At 42.9% G+C, this 24,103-nt stretch overlaps 1 protein-coding gene and 1 long non-coding RNA gene across 4 annotated transcripts in view; one reads left to right on the plus strand and one right to left on the minus strand.

The window, feature by feature from the left end:
- LOC140689691 (uncharacterized) overlaps positions 1–1,115 on the minus strand; it is a 12,432-nt gene extending 11,317 nt beyond the window's left edge. Inside the window, exon 1 of the long non-coding RNA XR_012064727.1 lies at positions 1,027–1,115. This is a non-coding gene — a long non-coding RNA (uncharacterized lncRNA). The remainder of the gene's footprint in view (positions 1–1,026) is intronic.
- CERS3 (ceramide synthase 3) overlaps positions 1,049–24,103 on the plus strand; it is a 99,689-nt gene continuing 76,634 nt past the window's right edge. Inside the window, exons 1-2 of one of the 3 annotated variants that reach the window (XM_072950687.1) lie at positions 1,160–1,207; positions 1,733–1,827. The gene's annotated coding sequence lies outside the window, so the exon portion shown is untranslated. Of the gene's footprint in view, positions 1,208–1,732; positions 1,828–9,554; positions 9,689–24,103 lie in introns of those variants that run through there. The other 2 variants (XM_072950688.1, XM_006211494.4) reach the window with 2 other exon arrangements.

The following is a 24,103-nucleotide window of genomic DNA, read 5'->3' on the forward strand; positions in this document are numbered from 1 at the left end:
CCTCTCTTAACAACTTCTTTGTTCGTTTGTGTATTGTGGAAGAATATCTGAACTCTTTACTGCTTCATACCTGATTTTATTTTCTCCACTGTCAGTTCTACTTATCATCACCTCCAAAGCAGGTGTTAAATTATGATTACTTTTCTACTGCCTTGCACTCTCCTTTCATCCTTCTCTGTTCAAATATTACCTGCATCTCAACTCCTAGTTTTCTTATCTCACCCTGAGCACTCCTTGATGTCTTTTTGTTTTTATTTCATGGTAAACTTATTAAAACTTAACACTTAATAAGATTTAATTAAGTTGCTTGTTATTAAGAACATAATTTTCTAAATTCTTGTGCTCATGAATAGTAAAAATAGCTGTCATTTTCTGTGTGCTTAATTTTTTAGCAGATATTATGCTAGATAACGTTTTTCTCATTTAATCCTCAGGATACCTTGCAAGGAGGAATTATTATCTTTATTTCATTCATGAGGAAAATAGTATTTAAAAAGACTATTAAAAAGCCTGAGGTCACACATCCCAAAGTTAGTAAATTAAAGAGTCATAGTTTAAACACAGGGCTGTCTGGCTCCAAAGCCTGTTTTCCCTACTACACTATACTATCTCCTCTATAAATGATTTTCATAGGTTTGTATTTTAATAAAATATTCAAAGAAATAACACTCCCCCCTTTTACTAGAGGTTTTTGGGGTTTTTTTCCATTGCCCTATTTTATTTATCTTCTATTTATCAGTCTGTCTCTGTTTATTCTACCTTGTAATGAGAAATCACTGCAGACCCGGGTCTATGTAATTATTTTAGAATTCCTTTCCCTACCCTCCATCCCAAGTTGTCAACAGTCTGTCGGCAAGTTACGATGTAATTTGCCCCCTGAAGACGTTGTGGAGGGAGTGGCAAGGTCGTGGGTTCAGAATCATAGAAAAAAGCAGATTGAACCCCAACCGTGCTGTGTACCAGCCGTGCAGCTCGGGCTAGTTACTTAAGCAATTAGGAGAAGCGCAGCCCAGGTAAACTACTTGCCATCAGGAGGAAGCTGTCGTCATTACGTGCAGCGTGGTGGCCAGTGCGGACCCCCTCGGCCCCACCCAGGCGGCCCGCGCGCCCGGGGCCTCGAGCGGCCGGCGTCCCAGGATGCACCGCTGCGCGGACCGCCCGCCTCGGCTCGGCGACGGGAGCCCGCGCCTCAGCACAGCGGAGACAGGTGCGGGCCGGGCGGGCTCGGGGGCGCTGGGCCCGGGTGTGCGCGGGGCGGGCGCGACCTCACCGCCAGGAGCGGGCGCCGTGCAGGCTGAGGCAGAGTCCGGGTCCCTGTCCCCGCGCGGGCCTTGCCCCGAGCCCCTGTCCCCACGCAGGCCGGGTCCCTGTCCCCGCGCGGGCCTTGCCCCGAGCCCCTGGCCCCACGCAGGCCGAGGCCGAGTCCCTGTCCCCACGCAGGCTGTGTGCCGGGCCCCTTCCCTGCACAGGTCAAGGCCATGTCTGGGTCCCTGCCCCTGTGCAGGCCTAGTCCCAAGCCACTGTCCCCACGCAAGCCTCGTCCAGAGCCCTGCCCTCAGCAGGCCGAGGCCAGGTCCCTGTCCCCGTGCAGGCCTTGTCCAGAGCCAGGCCCCAGTAGGCTGAGGCCGCATTCCAGACCTAGCCTCCGCCTCTCCTGCTGTAGCCCCTGCTCATCCAGCCTTGCAGAGTCAGTTAGGCCCGTCCCAGGGCTACTTTACATCTTTGCTTTCAGGGGTTTTGTGAATTGCTGGGTTGGCTCCATCTTCCCTGGTTATTAACCCCACTCCGGTGAATAGAGGTCTAGCCCGGATTTCTGCTGAGTTCGAGGTAAGGGTGCCCTGGAAACTGTCTGGAACTGGACTGAAGGCCTAGACTTAATTCCACAAGCCACCATGGCCTTTGTACCCCTGGCCCTGATGCCTTTCTGAGTGGGCTTTGTTTTTCTCAGGTGAAAGTTATTATCCCTATGTAACTTTAAACAAATTGTAAGATTACCCTTTTATTTACTCTAAAATTAAACCATTTATCAAGGACTTAGTGCATGCTCAGACCAGTATGACATCTAGGTGCTGGAACCTCAGAGATGAAAAAGGCACCCACCCTATTCCTTGTAGTCATGGTTTGGAGGCCTAAATTACCCTCTGATATTTGATGCTGGCCCCAATTTTTCTTTTACCCCATCAGAAAATGTCTAAATCAAACTGGAATGGGAGGCGGGGCAGAATCTAAGTAGTATGTGGAGTTGTAGAAGGGGGTGAAGTGATCCAGTTAGGTTGGTTTGGTCAGTGTAAATTGTGCCTTGTCATCCATCAATGGGTCAGTAAACAGATTTAGTAGGTCCAGACCAGAATTTTTAAAAGATTAGAAAGATAATAGAGCACATTGCAAATAATATGGATAAGTATAGTTTTATGAAACTTTGGTTTCAGTCATGTATGTCTACAGGTATATTTGGTACTAGGTCATGATGTAACATGTATTTTTTGTGAATTACATTTAAAAATTAAGTTACAGGTTTAGACCAGGACAAATATGTTACCTCTATAGAAAGTACCCTTGCAGCAGGAATAATCTGTCTTGATAACAATCCTTTACATGATTAAAACTATGAAAGAGTCAAATGGTATCTCTGCCCTAATTAGCTTCATGGTTTAGATTTAGTGTACATGGTATTAGCATGGCATGTGTTTGGGTATCTGATCCATCACAATCATTATAGGTCATTGGTGATGTGTAAGGAATGGAATGGCAGAATCACTCCAGTGTACGAGGCCAGTCACTCTGGTGGTTGCCGATCATGGAAGCCACAAGCCATCGTTGTTAGTGTGAAAATATACATGGCTTATAGGTTAGGTCTGCTGTTGCCACGTGTGACCGTATGAGGATCTTTGCTTTACACTGTCCCTGCCGATACCAGTGATGAAGTTTTAATAGTCCGAGAGTTTTCTGGTCTGTTCTAGTTACGTTACTTTCTCTAAAAACTTGATACAGAGCATATCTGAAGCCAAAGGGGTTTTGCTGTTAACAGATGATTTTCTTTTCAGCTTTGATATCAGATTTTTAAAATTTTTAACTAAAATTTAAAACCCTTAATGCTTTCTGTGCTAAGTATTTTTTATATTTTGTATGTGTACTTGTTTGTTGAATGATTGGCTTGTTGAATTTTAAGGATTTAAATAACTAAATGTTTGGACTACAGTTGCTGAAGATAGTTTCCCAGGGTACAATTTCTCCTCTAATATTTAGGCCAGACATTTAATTGTAAATGGCTAGTATTTCATTTTGCAAATGGGCCTTGCAGACAGTTTAACATGATCAAGCAAACTATTTTTATTTTAACCATACTTCCTGGTGGCATAACTGCTATGATAGGAACTCCATAAATGTACAAATGAATGAACATTATAGTTATGAATTATTCACACAAACATTTGGTGATACATATTATTCATTTTTAGTAATTTTTATACCTTAGTAAGACAATTTTTATAGCTGGGTTCTTTGAAGAGAAACTAATATTTGGCAGGTTTATTTCAGAGACATTATGAGGCATGTGTTTGAAAAGAGATAAGTGAATAGAAATTATCCTGTCCGGGGTGGAGGTATATAGCTCAAGTGGTAGAGTGCATGCTTAGCATGCACAAGGTCCTGGGTTCAATCCCCAATACTGCCTCTAAAAATAAATAAATAATTCTAACTGCTTCCCTCCCCCTCAAAAAATAAATTAAAAAAAAAAAAGATTATCCTGTCCTATAGGACACTTTCAAATAGCACCCAGCAGTGAAACAAGTTGTATGACATCTGAATTTCTAATTCAAAACTAGCCTAATGCAAAAGAAGCGGGGAAAAAAAGGATTATTTTCCTCATTTGAGATCTCAGTAGAAGCCAGTAGAAGCCAGTGAAGGATATTTATTTTATAATCAACTTGCTATGTGATATTCTGCTCATATCCCTTTAGTATCTTCCGTGTGAGACTCCAGCATGCGCTGTGTGGTTTGGTTCAGTTCACCTATTGATAGTTTCCTACAGAGAGAGAGCAAATGACTGGCGACATTCAGGGAATGTGCTTGCTAGGAAACAGGGACCGTAGCTGCCATGTTCACTGTGATTTCCTATTTTCAGGCACTTAGGAGGTGCTCAGTAAATAATTGTTGAAGGAATGAAAATACCATGGAAGGAGGGAGAGCAGCAGCAGAAGGTACACACAGCTTAAAACCTAGGGGGAAGAGTGTTACCAGATCCTTAACTAATATTTTTTGAGGGTCTCCTGTGGACCTGGTAGTATTTCTGGGGTGAGATCTGGGCTCATGGGGTGTTTATAGCCTAGTGGAGACAAGCTGTATGCCTGCATGTGTATGTGTACACACATACACACACGCTCTGATCAAGTGGTGTTACAGAAGGATTTTGTCCTGTGCTATTAAATGATGGGGCTGCATATAAAATAGGGCTAATGGTGTGATTTGGTAATAAGTGTAAAGAGGAAGAGAAAGGTTGATTCAGGTTGATTTAAGGCAGTTCCACAGAGGACATGGATGGGGCTTGGATAAGGAGGGATCCCAGCTACTGGCTCAGCCCAAGGGGAGATTGGTATTGGGGTACAGTGGAGAGGAAAGTGGGATAGCCTGAGTTGGGGTTGTATTTTGGAGGAGAGTTTAGGAACTAGACAGTCATGGAAGTTCAGATTTCATGTAACCAGCATAAAGAAGCCATAAATTCTGGAGCAAAGAAGTACTTTGATGAGGGCTGTGTTTTGAGATTACTTGGTAGCAGCGAGCCAGGAGGGCAGCGCTCCCTCAGGGACCCGAAAGGGACGGGAAACAGCCCCCACCAGGATTGGAATCTCAGCACCACTTTCAGTCACACCAGGTTGTTCCAGTCACTGTGGCACAAGAGCAACTGATGAAGGGACTTGCATTTGGTTTAGAACCTTAGGAGGGTCTGGAAATGACCAAAGGGTGACCATGCCTGTCCAACAGCCACAAACCCACACACACTCATTCTCAACCTCAATCCTGGTCTGTGTTTCTAATGCCCTGTGGCATAACCAAGTCTTTTGTGAATAAGAAGGCAGAAGTGTCTTGTTCTTGGGGCTGTCTCAGTTGCTAACATCATGAAATTTAGTCCAGCTTGTGTTTTTCAGAAAGCACTCCATCCTGTTTTTGTTTTTGTTTTTTTAATCACACCCAGAAATTAACAAGCTTAAGAGAGAGGTGCCCATCCTTGGGTGTCTCAGGTTAGCCAAGCATATCTTCTCCCACTTCTTTGCTGGCAGGTGGCATGTAGGGTATGGGATAGGAGGCAGAATAGGAGTAAGAGGGAAAAGGTAGACAGAAAGTTCCTTGAGGTCGGGAACTTTGTCTTCTTCTTTGTATTTCAAGCAGCTTATACAATACACGTGTTGAATAAATGACAGCTGGATGGATAAGGGGCATTTGGACTCCTCATTGTCCTGTCACATGTAACATGGTATTGACGGCTCAGATATGTATTCAAACACTCATCTCCTTCTTACCTCTTATTTCTTCCTACCTGTTTAGTGCTGGTGCAACTCATATAAGTCCATTCAAAGTGCATGAAATATTTACTTCAATGCTCCAGCACAATGTTGGGTAAAGGAGAGTAGATGTTAAAGCTACGGAGTCCAGCGTGCACAGGCTGAGACAGACAATCTGGGGATTGGTGATTTTGAGGATGAAAAGTTTATCTGTCCACTTCAGTCTGTGTCCTGATGCCGTACTGTGTAGTCTGAGCTCCTCATATAAAACCCACAGCTTATGTTCACATGCGTGAAGGAGATGAAACAGTAAATGTTTGAGGTCCGTCTCCGCTGTGGTCCCAGTTTGTACCTGTGTGGAGCACGTAAATACACCCACACTGCATACACATGTGTGTATTTCAGTCTGCACTCTGTATAGTAGGGTTTGTGAACACTTCTGCTCAACTGTGTGAGTATGCGTCTGTGTCAGTTTGGGCAGCCGTGCTGTATTTTTATTGCTGAGATCCTTAGCTCCTTCAAAAGACATGACGTGATGCGCCTGGCACATAGTATGAACCCAATAAATAATTGCTGAGTGAGTTAATGGATAAATACTATGTTCAGGTGATGGATGCTACCTGGGGACTTTACACAGTCCTTATACTCAAGATTTAATTGGAGAAACTGTCTATGTACAAGAAATAAAGTCTACTACAAAGTAACATGGGAATAAAGCCTATAGATTAAGTATATTAAAAATAGTTGTTATAATCATAGCTGACATTCACAGAGTGCTTACTATATGCCAGGTACTCTCCTAAGTGCTTTTATGTCTATTAACTCATCTAATGTATCCCCAACTCCATATGATATTACTGTTATCGTCCCCATTTTGCAGTTGAGAAACCTGAGGAACTGAGAGGTTAAGTAACTTGCCTGGCGTCACACAGCCAATGAGAATAAGATCCCATAGTGAGCACAAAGTGGGATGGGTTTAGCAACAAAAAGTTTCTGAAAGAGGCGAGTTGAGACATCCTCCTAACCTGTCACTGAGACCACAGTGGAGGCCAGGGCCCAATGCAAAGACCGCCTGGCGGGCCCTCCCTGGGGTGATGAACGGGGCTGTTGAGAGCCGGCTCACAGACGGTGTGCGATGTGGCCGCACACAGCACTGCAAGCCTTCCCAGAGTACATGTCAGATAGAGTCTAAAAACCCTTTGCTTCACGAACTCAGTATGTGACAGACCTAAGTCTGCTAGACTTAAGTCAGCTCCTAGTTCTCTGCTTCCTGCTGGGCTCCACGTCCATTTCCCCGTGTCCGGCTTGCTCCGTTTCCCTCCCGTGAGTTCCTAAGTGGCCCTCCAGGATCTTGATTGTATTTGCCTTGGTGCCCACTGCTCTTTTTTTTCTCCCCGCCCCTCTTTTTCTCTTTGAAATATCCCTAGTAGGTGCTTTATACTCTTTCCTGCTTTGGTAACACTTAGTAACAAGATTGCTCTGTGTGTAAAACTCATCTGTTTGGCAATGTACCCCCTATTGCTCCCCTCAAAACCGCTCCACTTTTATCTGCCTACACTGAATTGTCAGAGGTAATATCCGCTTTTCAAAAAGCCACAAATAGTTAATATTTTAGGAAGTGACTTAATATTTACTAATGAAGATCCAACAGATGCAAAACTGATTTAATGTCTTAACTCCTAAGGTTTTCTCATAAAATGAAACAGTTAAGTATTGCCTCCAAGAAGTGATTCCCACAGATGTGTCTTGCCCTGTCATTGTCGCTCTGGGCTTCTCTCTTTTCTCTTAGCAATGAGCTGGTACATTTATCTTGAGGCACAAGTGAAAAAGAGAAAAAGAAAGGCATTCGCTGTAGGAGTCCTGGAAAGAACCATATTTGTATTTATCTGCCTTCCTCAGAGGAGTCGTGCCCAGACACAGGAGGCTGACGTGGAGGTATGCAGCTCCCCCGAGTCACAACCAGCAAACCTCCGGAACCCCTCACTTCCACCTCTCTAGCTGTTGTCCCCTGTTGCATAGGTTTTTCCCTCTGTCCCTGAAGAAGGAGGAGCTACACCTTGATGCTGATTCAGAAATACAGCCGATGATAATGGGGGTCTTATTATAATAGAGGAGGTACTGGGCTGTGTATAAATACTTCACATTTAATGTGAACATTGTATCTCATCAGTGGATGGCATGTATTTCGGCATACAAGTGACATAAGAAATGTAGTCCTGCAGTAGTCTTCTGGCTTGTTTGATTCTGAGGAAGAGAATCCTGAACTCTGGTTCAAGATTATCCTCTTCCCCAGACATCCCCAGAATTAAATGCTCACAATTTGGGGCTAGTGTTGAACAGCTTGGCACTGGGCTGAGCTCCAGGGATATAAAAATGTCTAAGGCCTGTCGCAGAGGGATTCCCAGTGTAGTGGGGCAGCAGATACGAAACCAGTTAAGTTATAATAATGGAGTAAGTGTTGTGGCATAGCCACACACACAGAACAGGGAGGGCTGAGAGCTGTGGGACTCGGCGGGGGAGTCAGACAAATCAGGCAGAGAGGGCTGCGAGCCGCCAAGGGAAGGGCACAGACACTGGCTGTTTGTTATGCCTGGAAAGTAGTGGGAAGGGGCAAGGGGAGATTCTGGAGGAGTAGCTGTCCCCCATGCCGAGGAGTCCCATAGGAAAAGGTGGCTGCGAGAGAGCCGCTATAAAGCAAAAACTTAATTAGGAAAGTAAGTGAGGTGGCAATTGGAGGACAGACTAGAAATGGGCAGCGTGGGGTCAGAAGGGCGGGGCAATTCTATATGGTCTCCTGGCAAGATCTGAAAAGGGTCTGTGCATTTAGCGCCTGCTCTGCTGGACGTTCACCACCTGCCAGATGAGCCTTAACGTGTATAAACCCCTTAATAGAAAGAAAGTCTGGGAAGAGAAAACCAGACTAGGAAGGATTGCGTGAGCAAGCATTGAGTGAAAGGGCCTTGACCAATCTTCCTTCTTTGAACTAAATTCATCAGTGAAACGTGAGAAACTGTGGAGCACCAGAGAATTTCCCCTTCTCTGCCTCTGGCCAGCTTTCATTTTGCCGTTGTCTGTTAAGCTGACAGAGGAGGAGAGCTGTCTCTCAGCAGCTGAAGTCAGCCAATGAGAAGAGCTTGGAGTCAGGCTTTCCAAGCAGGCGGTGCCGCCTGGGCCTCCCGGGAGGCGAGGTCTGGCTTATAGGGGTGCAGGAATCAACTTGTTGAAGCTTCCTTGCTTGTCAGAGCACCTTTAAATTACCCACACCTGCAGCTGTTTCACCTTCAAATGAGAGAAAGTGAAAATGGCCCCAAACGGTGCAGCGTCTCAGATAAACGCGGTGCAGCGGAGGCATGCCTGCCTGTGACACTGAAGTGTCTCAAACAGACGCAGACAAGTGACATGTACATCCTGCTGCGGATAGGTTTGTCTTCCCTTGTCCGTGGTGATTGTTCTCTGAGGCTGACACAGATAAAAACAATGAATTATATATGACTATTCTAAAAGGAAAGGGTGGCCTGATTATTTTATTTTTTGGTCGGTTTATGGTTCGAGAAGGCAATTTTTTTCAATTGCTAGGAAACAGACAGAAAAAGCGCGTGTGCGAGACTGATGCTCCTCAGCTGACGAGTTCTGCGGCGTGGCCGTGGTGGTGGTGGTGGTGGCTTAGTTAGCAGAACGCCCTGCCGGACCTCCCGGCTTCTGGAGAGTGCGTTAGCAGGCAGACCAGCTCGGGTGCTGGTGCCGGGTTGTCAGCAGCATTTCAAGTTTCTCTCCGCCACGTAAACCCCTTCCTTTTAATACGAACAGCAAAGACCGTCCTGTTCAGTAGTTGACTAATGAGTGTGTGCACTGAAATGCAGCGACAATGAAGCAGTTAGCGCGTCTGTGACTCCGCTTCTGACTGAGTTCCAGTTTTCTCCCTGCCAAGCGGAGAAACAGGAAACATCCCGTCAGGAAGAACCTGCAGGTGCCATCCAGTAGTTGCACCTCACGTCACGGAATTGCCCAAAGTCAAAAATCTTGACTTGCAACTTTGGAGGGCGGGTCTCTGAAAGAATCTCGGGCGCTCGCACGGAGATGAGGTGTGTCGTTCTTTGATGAGAAGGACTCTGGCTGCAAGGCTGCAAGGCTGGCTCTGGCTGCTCTTCACAAGCCTGGGGGCATCTTCTGTGGACTGAAGTTTCAGAGAGGTGGGCACCATTTTGTTGATGTTGTTATTATTTGAGAGCCTTCGAAACCAAGTTGGCTTTGACTCTGTGTGTGTGTGTGTGTGTGAGAGAGAGAGAGAGAGAGAGAGAGAGACAGGGAGAGAGGTGATCAAAATGTTCGTTTTCAGCCTGATGTTTTGGGAGAGAATCAGAAGAGAGAGATCTGAAGCCCTCTGCTTGCTGAGTTTTACCTCAGAAGTCTTTAGTAGTGGAGAGTAAAAGTTGGATCCAAACTTCGACTTCTGACCTGTGTCACTCACTCTTTGACAAGTTTAAACTGATTCATTGGTGGACGGGAAGCATTGTTCAGAGAGGGAGATTGCACGAGGCCGAGCGCCCAGTCGGCAGAGCCGGGTTCACTAGGAAAGCCTCGGCTCCCGCTGAGTGAGAATGTCGACCTTGGGTCTCCAGGCAGCAGGATGAAGGCCATTTCAGACCATTTCAGAAGGGCTCACATTTGGAACAAGGCAGGAACTGCTCGCCTCTCAGGGGCAGGCTTTTCTAAGCTTCTTCTGTCTTGAGGGAGATTGTCTCAACGTCATGTCCAGAAGACATTAGCTGATTAGTTCTAAGACTGCCAGCTTGGTGCAGAAAAATGAAACAAAACGAAACAATTTTTTGCTAACCCATGCTTAGGGAAGAGGTTCTTTCAAGTAATTTTATTTTATTTTCTGAAAAGCCTTACACAGAGCAAGGGGAAGAAACCTTTGGGACTCACCAGATGATTATTAATTTATTCATTAATCTGTAATGTTCAGGGTCCTTCTTTACCCCAAGTGAGGGTTCAGACTCTAAATAGCACCTTTCGTTCCTCTCCACTACAAGCTTTTTTAAGGGGTTTCCACTTAAAATTTCATCAGTAGAACAAAGGGACTGTTTCTTTAAGGGGAAAATAGACACTTGTTCATATAGGAAATAATTGTAGAGCCTTCCAATTAAAAATAGTTGTCTTTTCTAAAAACAATCAAATTAATTGGCATAAGATTGCTGATAATTCTGGGTTAGTAATAATCTACATTTATTGAGTCCTTGCTGAGTTTATGTGCATTGCTCATTTAATTCAATGAGGTAAGACTCATATTATGCGGTTTTCAGATAAGGAAATGGAGACTTAGTGAGATTTATAGCAGCAGGGCAGGAAAGTGGGAAAGCCAGAACTCTTGCCTTTTTGCACACAGGTATATACATATACATATATATATTAATATATATGTAAATATATATACATACACATTTATATATATACATATATGTATGTATGGATATGGATTGGAGCCTTCTATATTCCTGTCGTATTCCGTCAGCCTTTTACATAGTCCCTGTCACGTGGAGGAGTTTCTGAATCCATGACAATACACAGATATGTTACTTTGGTATCTTAAAGCTAAAGACCAAGAGTCAATCTCTAATTTTCTTCGGCCGTTGGGGTGAAGGCAGGGTGTGGTGGACTGAACATGGGCTAGGAAGGCAGACAGACCTAGACTTGAATCCCTGCTTCCTGCTTACTAATTGTGTGGCCTAGGCAAGTCAGTGAAAGTCTTCAAACCTCAGTTTCCTGATTTATGAGCTAGTTATCATAATGTCCATCACACGGCATTGTTACAAGGAACAGAGGGACAAGGTATGCAAAGTGCCTTCCATGTGACTGAAAACGGGTGGGCTTTCTCCGACTCTTTGCTGATGCTTTGGCATGCTCGATTCTGTTCTGGGCATGGGGTATCAGCAGCGAACAACAGAGGCAAGAAAGCGTATTCCACGCAATACACAACTTTCTTTGAAAACCACGTTGTGATTCTTGAGATCCTTTATGGTGGATGTGTTTCAGCTTTGACATAGCCTCTGAAGCAGGGGAGTGGAAGTCCTATGCTAAGATTTCCCTAAAGTTCTGTAAAATTAGGCAAAAAGCAAGAACGTCAGATATCTCTCTTACAAAAGCAGTTTGTTGTGTTAATTATTGCAGAGTTAGAGGTCGAGAGAGGTGTGTTTTTATGCACGCATTCATGGACACACACACACAGATTCATCTGAGTTTTCCTGGGCTCCAAAGCCATAGCAGAAGCATTGCTGGCAGGATGTGTGTGGGAGGAGGGTCTGGCTCCAAGAACTCACGGAACACAGAGTGTAGTGTGGCAACCATTCATTTGCGTTGGAACGCAGGCCTTCTACTCAAGAGCCTTGGACTTTCCAGGGCTTCCCCAATGTGAATTTAGGGATGCAATACGAAGATTGAACTGGAGACAATATACTTTTATAAAGACAGATTCAGGACAAGAGTGACTGACTTATTTACTGGCTAAAAGCCTGGAGGCAGTTGTATCAGATAGGCCACGTGGCATCAAGAGTGGTATTTTGGCATCTGACCTTAACTTTGAATCCTGATGAGCTGCAGATCACAGCAGAGAAATCAGAGGGGAGCACAGGGAAGCTCCCTCTGGAATCAAATGCAGTTGTCTTCTTCCTGTTCCTGGAAACATCTGCACACCCAATACTCTGACCTTACTCGTCTTACACACCCTGAATCTGTTTTTCATCTAGTGATAGACCCAGTATGATTTAAGAAATCTTCGTGTCAACCCAGACAGACTAGACAATTGGTGCTATGAAAGAAGACATTGTAAAGTTAGCAGGACTTCCTTTCCTAAGCCTTATGCAACAGTCAACCTCATCATTTTATGGATCATACTATATATATTGCCTTAAGATTGTGTCATGCAGGGAGGATTTTAAATGATGCAAATATAAACTGGGTTAAAAGCTTAATTAAAATAAATTAAGGCTGAGGCATAAAAACCTCAAGTGGCCAGTGAATGGAGAGATTAAGACCCTTTGACCTTATACGACACTGAAACAGCCTAAAATTCTCCCCAGGGGTTTCTGTTGATGGTGGACAGATGTTTGCTTGTAAATAGATGTCAGCAATCACTGTATTTAAAACAGTTAAATTATTTCCAAATTTCTTTATCATCAGACCTTAAAGTCTGAGGAAGCCCATTAACAAATGAAAGACAGCTGCAGTGAGAAGGCATTTGACCTTGAGACACGTTTCACCTTTCCCAAGTAGGAGGATGTAAAATTTCTCAGGCAGTGAGGGTCTTCATGCTGCTCAAATATAAAGTTAAAGGATTTTGCTTCATTTTAATAACCATTTCCTCCTTTTTTGCCCACTGGTTACTGGAAAGCCTGTGGGGGGCATTTGCGCAGCGTTCTAATTAAAGAGGGCAAACTGAGCAGAGTGGAGGCCTGACACACAGCTGGCATTTGGTTTATAGACTTTCCAATTCAATGGAAAGTTTCCTTTTTATTGTTTCCTGAATTTTATCTTCAGGAAATACCAGGAAACTAACATGTTTAACCAAAATCTCCAAATCTCTCTGCTCAGGATTGGTACACACATACCACATAGACACACGCACACATACCACAGACACTACACATGCAGACACACACATATACACACATACCACATAGATACACACACACACACACTGCACAGACACACACACACCACAGGCACACATACCACAGACACACACACACTGCACAGACACACACACACCGTGCACACACACACCATGCAGACACACACACCACACAGACACATGCACACACACACACTGTGCACACACCACACAGACACACATACCACACTGACACAAACACACACGCACCACAGACACACACACAGACACATTCACACACATACACACACACTAGACACACACACCACACAGATACATTCACACACACATACACACACTGTGCACACACCACACACAGATACGCACACACACACACTCGTGCACAATATAAAACTAAAATCAGAAGATACATACTTCTTGTGTGTGCATGCAACAAAGCTTGTTCTCCTGTTGTAGACTGAGCTGCCTTCTTCCGTCTGGCAGCTCTGCCTTCTGAAGCACGTGACGTGTGACCGCTGGGCGTGGAGAAAGGAGAAATAGAAGCCGTTTTTTAGATTTTTAAAAAACTGAGATATAATTGACATATATTAGTTTCAGGTGTTGTTATATAACGATCTGCTGTTTGGACGTATTGTGAAATAATCACCAAATACAATTCTCATTAATGGGAAAACTGTAAAATTCACTGCTAATACATATAATTAGGTTATTTGAAAAGATAAAATATTACTTTAAGGGACTTGAAATCATTTTTATTTACATTTCCATGTTCTAAAATGAAGTAATTAGTGAGGAAAAATCACACGCCGTAATCCATTTGCTCTTCAGAGAGCAAAGCCTCTCTGAAGCCTGTTTCTTTTATTTTGATTCATTTGCCAGACATATTTTAGCTGATAGTCAATAAATACTTGTTCGTTAGATTGCTCCTGACACAGGCTGAATAATAATCATTTCAAGATTCAAGCAAAAATTCTGAGAGCATTTTCCACTATAATGAAGATTACTTGACATCATTTAATAACTAAATTGGCTTCAATTTCTTCCCCTCAAATTTTGTTTTCTTGCTCGACATTTGATTAAAACTTTTAAAAACGTAAAACATGCTGATGCTGGAGAAACGTTACATTGCACAGATGAGCAATTTTCCTTTGTGACGTTCCCACCAGAGGCTCCCTGTCACTCTGACCTCAGGTCAGTGTTCCAGGGCCTCGTAATGAGCATCTCCCGTTCTGTTAGCTGTTAAGTGGCTCTTTCTGACCTGTTTCCAAGGGAGATCTGCTTTCTGTGGAATTCTTGTCTATAACCAATTGTGGGAGAGAAAAGCTTCAGAGCATTACTAGATGATGACTGTAAAATAATACTCAAGTTGGATTTTCCTGTGATTGTTTGACAGATAACACTACTGCAGTGGTCTTCCAACTTTTTTTGACAGTCACTGATGGTAAATATTTTTTAGATCTCAGCATAGAACACTCGCACACATTAACTAAAATAAAAGTTTCACAAGACAATACTTGATATGAATTGATGTTTTCCCTTCTACTCCATTGCACTCTTATAAAATTTCTGGTCATGGCCTACTAGTTAATTTTGTAGCTGGTAGTGGCTCTCATTACTGGCTGAAAGTGAGAACCAACTAGGAAAGTTTTAAAAAATGCTAAAACCAAAGGCAGAAGAGACCGGTGAAATGGACTAGAGATTCCAGAAATAAACCTCCACTTTATATACTAGACACAATACACTTACTCTGAAACATATCTGGACCCTTGATTTATGACAATGTTGATACTATAAGAAAAGGATGGCCATTTGAATATCCATGTGGAAAAAAGTGAATTTTGTTTCTAACCTCAAAATGTATACAGATCTGAATGTTAATATGGATGTGACAGGTAACACAATATAACTTCTAGATGTGTACTGTTCAATACAGTAGCCGCAAACAGCACGTGGTTACTGAGTTCTTGAACTCTGGCTGGTCCAATAGCGATATGCCCTAAGTGTAAAATACACACCAAATTTCAAACACTCCCTGTAGAGAAAGAATTCAAAATATGTCATTAATAATTTTTATGTTCATCATGTGTTGAAATGATAATATTTTGGGTATATTGGGTTAAATAAAATATATTCTATTTTGTCATCTGGAATGATGTTGTCCCATAGAAAAATAGTAGGAGCCAAATATGTAATTTAAAATTTTCTAATAGCCTCATTTTAAAAAGTAAAAAGCAACAGTAAAATTAATTTTAATAGTATATTTTATTAAAAACATCCCACTGTTTTTCTACTGGACAACATACCTCTAGATGACAAAATAAAATATATCAGTGCCCTTGAGATAAGGCAGTAAAATTACTACTATAATGAAAATATCTATAAATGGGGCCATATTAAAACTAAGAATTTCTTTCCATCAGAGCATACCATTAAAAGAGTAAAAGACAAGCTGCAGAGGGGAGAAGACATTTGCCATGCATGCAACCAATGAGGAGTCGTATCCAGAGCCAATAAACAAGTCCATTTAAAAAGATGGACCAACGTGGTAGAAAAACAGGCAAGAGATTTGAACAGGCACTTTACCAAAGAGCATATCCAAATGGCCAGGAAACATGAAACATGTTCAACAGTATTAGTTATCAGAGGATTGCAAATTAAAACCACAATGGAGTACCACTATACACTTGCCAGACAGACTAACATTTAAAAGACAATGGAAGTGTTGGTGAGGATGGACAGCAGCTGGAACTCTCATGTGCTGATGTAGGAGTGTGAATGGGTACAACAGCTGTGGAAGGCTATTCAATAATGTTTGTTAAACCTAAGTATATGTATACCTCATGGCCTGGTGTCTCCACTCATAGATACATGCCTTATAGAAATGCATGCATATGTTTACCAAAAGGCAGGTTCAAGAGTGTTCATAGATAGCAGCATTATTTGTTATTGCCCCAAACTTGAAATTGAAGTAGAATTGGACAATAGATTGAAACAAAAACTGAAAAATAGACTGTGATATGGTCAGACCATGGAATACTAAACACCAGTGAAAATGAGTCAACTACTGTTACGTGCATCCACTTGGGTGCAGCTCAGTCATAAACGCTGAGGGAAAGAATTCAGATGCAAAGGAATGCACTCAGCATGATTCTATTTGTATAAAGTTCAAGAACAGCACCATTAAACTGTGATGTTAAAAGTTAGGATGAGGTAGTTGTGGAAGGTTGAGTAGTGGCCAGGAGGGGCCGCGAAGGGTGGCTTTGGGGTACTGGTGATTTTCTGTTTCTTGGTCTGGCTGCTGGTTGTAATTGTAACATAGATATGTTCACTCTTATGATCTGTTACTTTGCTGTTAGTCTCCTATGTTTCTTAAGCAGCACTAACAACAATACTGATGCCAGGTGAGCACGTTCAGAGATTCTGATCTAATTGGTCCAGACAGTGGAGAGCATGGCTTAAAATTCTCTCCTAGGTAATCCCCATGTAGAGACAGGGTTGAGAACCAGTGCAAAATGGGTCACAGCTGGCCCTTTGAAAAACCACGTGCTGTGATATAACCATAATTGTTAAACTGGACTGTGCTAGGCCTTTATTATCTTGACTCAAGTTACACTGAATTTGAAAACATGATTCAAATCTTAGAGACATAAGGAGGCACAGAGTTAAATGCCTTAGAAAGTCAATCAGATAACTGAAATTAACAGTGGGCCAGGCTGGTAAACTTAATGCCCCACTTGAGGCCTGTAGCTCCTGTGATCATTACCAGAGCTGATTTTTCCAGTGAAGCTGCAAATCTGGATTTTTATGTGAATTTTAATGTTGGTTCGAGTTGTTTGAAAGCACTGTGCAGGTTAAATAAAATGGAATGGTAGGCCCAATTTGACCGGCACCAAGTTCTACCATGGGTTTGTAACTCTGACTTGAAGCTTTAGAGTTAGAAGGAAACTTATCGGTTAATTGTGTATTCTTTGGTTAATTTCCCCCTTTCTTCTTCTGCAGAAATGTTGTGAAAATAAACACAGTGCTTTTACATATATTTATGTACCCACACACACACACATACACATATAGCACTTGAATTCTTTGGTAGTAAACTATTATATACATTCAAGGTAATTATCATTATTTACATTTTATTTTATCTTACTTCCGTTGTGTTTTCTTAATTGTGATCTTGGGAAATTACACCTGTGACTCAAAAGTTTATTATATGGTATTATTTTTCATGTTCTGGGGAGGAGTGGTATTTGGGGAAGGAAAATAACGTGTTATTCTCTATGAAATACTATAGAACCATGTTCTTTCTTTTTGAAAGGGGGAATGTTGAGTGGCAGTTTCACTGGGCAGCCCCAAGGTGAGGAGCTCCATAGCTTAGCTGGTATTTGCCATCTGTGCTCTGATCTCACCCCCGTGTCTCTCACTCCCATCCCCCCAGCGCCTGCCGCTCTGATCAGGAGGAAGAGTTGGCTCTGTCCTGCTGGTTTACAGCTTCCAATTTCTCACCTGTAAGAGAGGAATTTTCAAAATCAGTTCTTTCAAAATTATCAAAAATGGCAATCAAATATGATCATGTGTATGAAGAGTTATTCACAAGGCATGTTCACAGATGTTGACTTGATGAAAGGCAAAATCCAGTATGTAAAGAGACGAAGCTCTTTTACCCTCAATGCCTGAATTTGAGTGGGGCTCTTTGTTATCTTTAGCAAGTCTCTTTAATCCCTCTCAACATCCTTTTTCACCAGTAAATTGGCAGTAGTGATAACTACCATTGTTGTTACGATTCAATGAGTGAATGCTTGTAGAAGAATCTTTGTAATCTTTATAATTGTTAGTTTTAATTTTAGTCGTCTCAGTAATTTCTGTAATTGTCTGTGAAAAAGTGGTGTTATGATTCCCAATTTTCAGCTGCAAAACCAGATGTCAGTGCTGCTGGTCATCTGGATCACATCTCTTATGCTTCTGCACCAGTGGTCCTTGCTTTGCCCCACCTCTCAACCTTCTCAGTGTAACCATTTCTTAGTGGGTCAGTAGAGAACTCAGAAGGAGTTCATGACGAAAACCTATAATTTTCTGTACCTTCTTATAAACCCAAAGCTTTGCTAAATGCAAAACCCAGTCGATCACAAATGTATTTCCCCTGCCAACTTTCTATTCAGGCGAGAGTAAATAGTGAAGAGGCAGCGTGCTGGTGAGGAGGACTGGGAAGCATCCGTAAGCCAAAGTGAGTAACTGCTTGCTAACCAGGAAGTCACTTTCTCTGGGAAGGAGCAGTTTGGTTGGGCAGACAGGAGTTATGTGAGGATGCCACCAGCTCTTCTGGTGGTTGCACAGACTGAACAAAGCCTGAGCTTTCAGAACTCCCAGGACTTCTGGATCCACTCTGCAGATCTACTCTGAGGCCCTGTGGACAGGCCCACCCGTAGCGGTGGAGGGGCCCAGGGCAAGGGTACATATGGCAGTATCTGGCTCTCAGACGGGACCTAGCCCTCCTCCCAGTGCCAGTCCTGTCCTGCTCAGCTAGGAGCCTGGTACGCACAGGTGCAGACGCCCAGCAAACGTGCCTCCTCCCCAGAGGTCTCCTGTTGGTCATTCCCAAGGCCTAAGGGTACCTTGCGTTGTCACTTCTGGGAGGACAGACATGGAGAACGGCCCATGAAGCTCTTGAAAATGGGCTCAGAGCTGTTTGGGCGGGGAACCCTAGGGTCCTGGGTCCTAGGTTGCTAGCAAGCCTAGGAAGTGGGCGTGGGGTGTGGGCGGGCATGTCCCCACGGGCCTACAGACTGCTCAGCCCATGGCAGAGAGGTGTGGCCAGAGGGGGGCCAGAGTGGGGTCTTTTAAAATAAGGCCAGAGTCTAAGGGTGGGGTTGCTTGGGGGCATCAAGTTCAGTGCCCTTGGTACATAATTGATAGTTAATGGTATCACTGACTAATGACAGAGTGACAAAGGCTCGGCAGTTTCAGAATTGCATGTACATAAATGTGACTCCTACCGCCACATTCCATGAACATCCACCTAGCAGCCTGGCAAAGAAGAAATTGCTTAGAATGTATAAGGCGGCAGATGAAAAACATTCCCAACCTGGTAAACTAACAGGAAGAAAAATTTACTGAGAAGCAGTTTCACTTGGCAGAGAAGAGAAGCAATCCGGGCTCTCGCTCCTTCTGAACAAAAGGACTTCCCTGAGGGTCAGGTTATCTATCCCTTGGCATATTTTAAGAGAATTCGCGAAGGCTGAGAGTTGTGCTCATGTATATTTCAGACAATACTTACACCTGGGATATTTGGAGCTGAATAATCATATGACTCTTTTGTTCACTTTCAGAGCATCCCTTTCTTTTAGCTCAATCATAAGGCATTTATAGTTAAATTTTACTAACATGAATGACTCAGGGAGCTCTGAATTCCCTCCTACAGCCCGTGTAGCCGGCAGCCTGCCCTGCGGGTCAGCTAGCCTCCAGCTCCGGTACTCTCCTCTGGGTTCACACGGAGAAATGCTTCACAGCATCAGAGCAGTCATTCGCAGTGGCCCTTCTGCCAACTGTTCGTTTTGACAGAAAAAAAAATTTGAGGAAATATCCAAAACAAAAAGAAGAAGAAGAAGGCGGCTTAGAAGCTAACAGACCCCAAATCAAGATCAGTAGAAGAGTAGCCAGCAAGCCACACTGGCACGTGTTAGACCTCCCTCCTCCGCCACGGGAAAAAGGAGTTGGCACTGTGCCTGACATGGCATTGACCTGCGACACTTGGGATGTGTCAGCATGGTGTTTTCTCTGATTCATAGCAATAATAGGCAATAATAGGCAGAAATCAGAGAGACAAATGAAAATCACAGAAATGTCTATTGAACAGGGATTTAAGGATGCCCCCTTTGGAAAGAATGTATATTTGAAAATTCTGGAAACCCAGGGAAATTTTTATTTTTAAATGTTACATTTTCATAAAATATACCCAGCAGGTTTTTTTTCTTCCAGTTACTTCTGCAGGCAAAAGATCTCTAAATTTAAAGCCATGGATTTAATCATTAATCCCCCACAAAAAAAAAGAATAATTAAGAAATCAAATAATTTCTCTATGTTCCAGGCTTCGTAGATTTCCTGTATGTCTTTCCGTGTCTCTCTCTCTCTCCTATCTGTTTAAAATCTGGGTGTTATACTTTTTTTTCTCTTTAAGGGGCTTCTTGTTTTCGATGGAGCTGGATAGAAATGACTAGTTCTTTTTAGTTTTGAGACCGTGAGTTATTTTCTCTTGGTGAATAAACAGCGCAGGCCGGTGGCCATGGGCAGAAGAAGCAGCTGCTTTGGCTGAGGAAGGAGAATGACCGTCCCTGTTTGCTCAAGGGAGGAGACAGTGACTGTCCCAGCAGGTGCCCAGTTTCCCAGTCTCATGCCGCTTCTTGCCAGAAGAAGCCTTCCCTTTTATTGTTCTCACTTTTTATGGTTTCGGAGTTGGAGAAGGAAGCTGTTGGGAGCGTGTAATTGAGATTATTTTTCTGCACCTTCACGGCTTCCCTGCCTTCTCTTGTAGGTTCTCACACCCACTGCACCCCACCCTCATCTGAAGATGACTAGAATCTTTGTCATCTGGTTCTTTTCCAAGGGGTGCTTCCTTCGGTGGGGGCAGCAGGAAACCCTACCTTGAAACATTACATGAGCATATATTTTAAAATATTAAAATTGGTGGCTTGCTTCATCAGTGTGCCCTAATAACCCCACGTCCTTCCCTAAAAGTAACTCGGCCTCCTCTTTATCTGTGAGAGACGGATGTTCCAAATTCCTTCTTGATCAAGATGCAGCTCCACACCCTCCTGTAGGTCTCACTCTTTCATAAAATGATTCCTTTGGTGACACTGCCCACAAGGGTGCCAGGATGTATGAAATCCTGCTGTCACTGAGGACATGAATCACCCTGTCAAGTGACACATCCCTCAGAAAAGCTGCTCGCCCACCAGCACTTGGTCTGAGTAACCTCAGTGCTGAGCAGGGGGTAGGAGGAAATCAATGAGGGCTGTCATGACTGGCTGTCATGCAACCTGGAAGTCCACAGCATCATTGATAAGGAGATGTAAACAGTGACCACAGTTCTGACACCTGTAGCTTGCTGGGCACTTACTATACCAAGCATTACAAAAATGATTTAGACACATGACCTTATTTAATCCTGACCTAAACTTTACAAACGTAAAAATGATGTTTTTTACGTTTGTAAAGTCTAGCTGGAAAGGGAGGAAGGATGGACATTCAGATTCTCACACATTTATTCCTGACAAGCCAGTAGGCCTTGGGTTCCTACATGTCCTGTCCTGAAATTCTACCCTAGTGTGTTCTGGGGGAAGGTCCGGGCATCCCCCTCAGGTAGTCTGACTATTGGAAGGTCAGAACTAGGTGACACTATGCAATAAAGCCTCTCCAGGACTTGTCTCCGGGTTTTCTGTTTAGCAGTTTGTACCTGTTATGTGGGCTTCCCTTAACCAAACGAAAATATGAAACTAGTTACCTTTTCCCAGCAGTGAGAGATGTGGACATCGTTGGGGGAGGGCAGCTGTGAAGGAGCAGAAAGGTGTCCCATTACTCCCCCTTGGGGAGTCTCTTTTAATTTAGTATTTAATCTTACTATTTAAACCAGCCTGCCATTGGATTCTAGCTCTTACCCAATAAGGTCAGGATAATAAGATAATATTCCTAAATAACATTGATTCCACACTTTATTGTGTTCCGGTATTTTTATGTATCTGCTCACTCTTAATCCACAACAGGTCTTTGCAGCAGGTAAAATTAGCGTGATTTAACAGGTGAGCAGGAGAAGACTCAGAGAGACTGAGTTGCGCAAGACCACTTAGCTGCTCAGTGACCGGTCCGGCCTTTGAACCCGGGCTGTCTAACTCCAGAGCCATAGTTTTTCAGCTGTTTGAAAGGCAATGAGCTACTTGAGGTGGTGTCTAAAGCGTCGCGTTCTTTGTTTTTCAATTCATCAGTTTCAGGTTTGCGGCATGGCGGTCTTCCTGGTGCCTTTAACCTGGGACTCGGTGGGGGGAGAGCGCCGGCAGCCACAGCAGGGCACAGGAGGGCCCTGCAGGCAGCCAGCCAGCCCTCCAGTCTCTCCAGTGGGGTCACTTGAGACAGCATCAGGGCCTCGCCTCGGGCTCCTCTGAGTCACTGGCAGCGAGGTTCCCAACTCCCTTGTTTTTGCTGCATCACTCACTGTGCCTGAGACTAATAACAGGGTAATTTGTGAAGCAAGATGTGTGACTCACCAAGCAAGGGAGGAGCGCGTGCAAGGAAGGACATGGTGGAAAGGAGCAAAATATTTAACAGCAGTTGGGAAGGAAATGCTGACGTGGTGCTAACTGGGTTAAAATTTCTTTACATTGCAACACCATTGCCTGGTTACTCAGCTATTAATTTACATTTTAGACTTGGAGAGTTAACTAAAAGAAAAAAGGGCAGGGGGAAGGACGGGAGGGAATTCTACTTTTAAAGGCAGAATTATCAATTCTTTCTCATAGATTTCTTCCCAATCATCTTGGACCCCTTTTCTTTGAATCCTAGGATTTGCATTCTTCTAAGATGGGTCTGTTGTGTAACTTTGCTTTACAGCCTTCTCATTTCAGTCATACCTGTTTTTCTGCAAGTTCCTACCCATATTACCAATCTGAGTAAAATTCCTCAGTCACTTACCTCTGTCTTGGTCATGAGCTGACCTTTAGCAAGTTTTGTCAGTTTGACCAGGGCAGAGGTAGCCAGAGACTCAATAAGGTGAAAAGGCACCCAGGAGAATTACTTTTTGGTGAATATTGCCTCCCTAAATGGCTTTTTCTGCCTTATCTTTATTATCTCCAGCATCTAAAGTCAGTTTATAGGTAGATCTCAAGAGCCTGTCTTCCTATTTACGAAGGAAGCACGTTTTAGATTTTCAGTTAACAGTTTGTGTGTGTAAAAAGGCTGCGATCAGTTTTACATAGGTAGCAAACTTGCCTTACTTCAAATCAGCTATTAGTTTTTGTATGTGAAACATTAACTTAAAAAAATTAGCCTTGGGGGAGGGCATAGCTCAAGTGTTACAGAGCGCATGCTTAACATGCGAGAGGTCCTGGGTCCAATCCCCAGTACCTCCTCTAAAAGTAAAGAAATAAATAAAGCTAATTACCTGCCCCCCTAAAAAAACTCCAAACAAACAAAAATAAATAAAACTTTAAAAAAATTAGCCTCTTAAAAATGTATGAATGTGAAATAAATCATCTTAGTAATACCTTTTAGGAAGCTGGGTGCATATTGGGAAAACAATAATGTAAAAATCTTACACACAGAATTTTACCATTTTAGCATGTCAGTTATTTTTTCATGTTTCCTTCTAGTTTCTGTCTTCACACACATACATGTGTGTGTATAAAATAGTATATGAAATTATATACCATCATATGATCAAAGTATAATTTTTAATTTTCTTTTTTAAACAAGTCATAAACACTTTTCATGTTGACAAACTTCATAATTTTTATCATTAACTGAATATTATTACATAGAGTTAGCATTTCAAAATGCACTTAAGCATTCCAGATTTTCAAAAGCCACTAATACTAATACTGAAGTGTCCTTTATTAACTATAGTTTAAAATTTTTTTGTCCGGCTTTACATGTCTTTCTAGGTAGGCCTGAACGTCTTAATGACTCCTAAAATTCATTATCTGGTTCCAGAAGGGCGGTATCACTTTCATTGCCACTAGTAACGTAGGAATGTAATGGTTTTACATTTATATGTAAATTTATGTATGATACATTTATAGCATATTTAGCACTGAATAATATTTTTAAATAATACCTTCTAATTTAATAGGTGTCAATAATAGAATTTTAGGATCTGAAAGTTCATTTAGTTCGTCTCTGTAGAAGGGCGCCATGGTATTTAGTAGCTTGACTCCAGTCTACCATTTAACAGGAATGTAATACAGTGATTTACAAATATTTACTCAGTTTGCCATTT

This window comes from Vicugna pacos, chromosome 27 (genome assembly GCF_048564905.1).
Source record: "Vicugna pacos chromosome 27, VicPac4, whole genome shotgun sequence".
In the NCBI taxonomy this organism is placed as follows: domain Eukaryota; kingdom Metazoa; phylum Chordata; class Mammalia; order Artiodactyla; family Camelidae; genus Vicugna; species Vicugna pacos.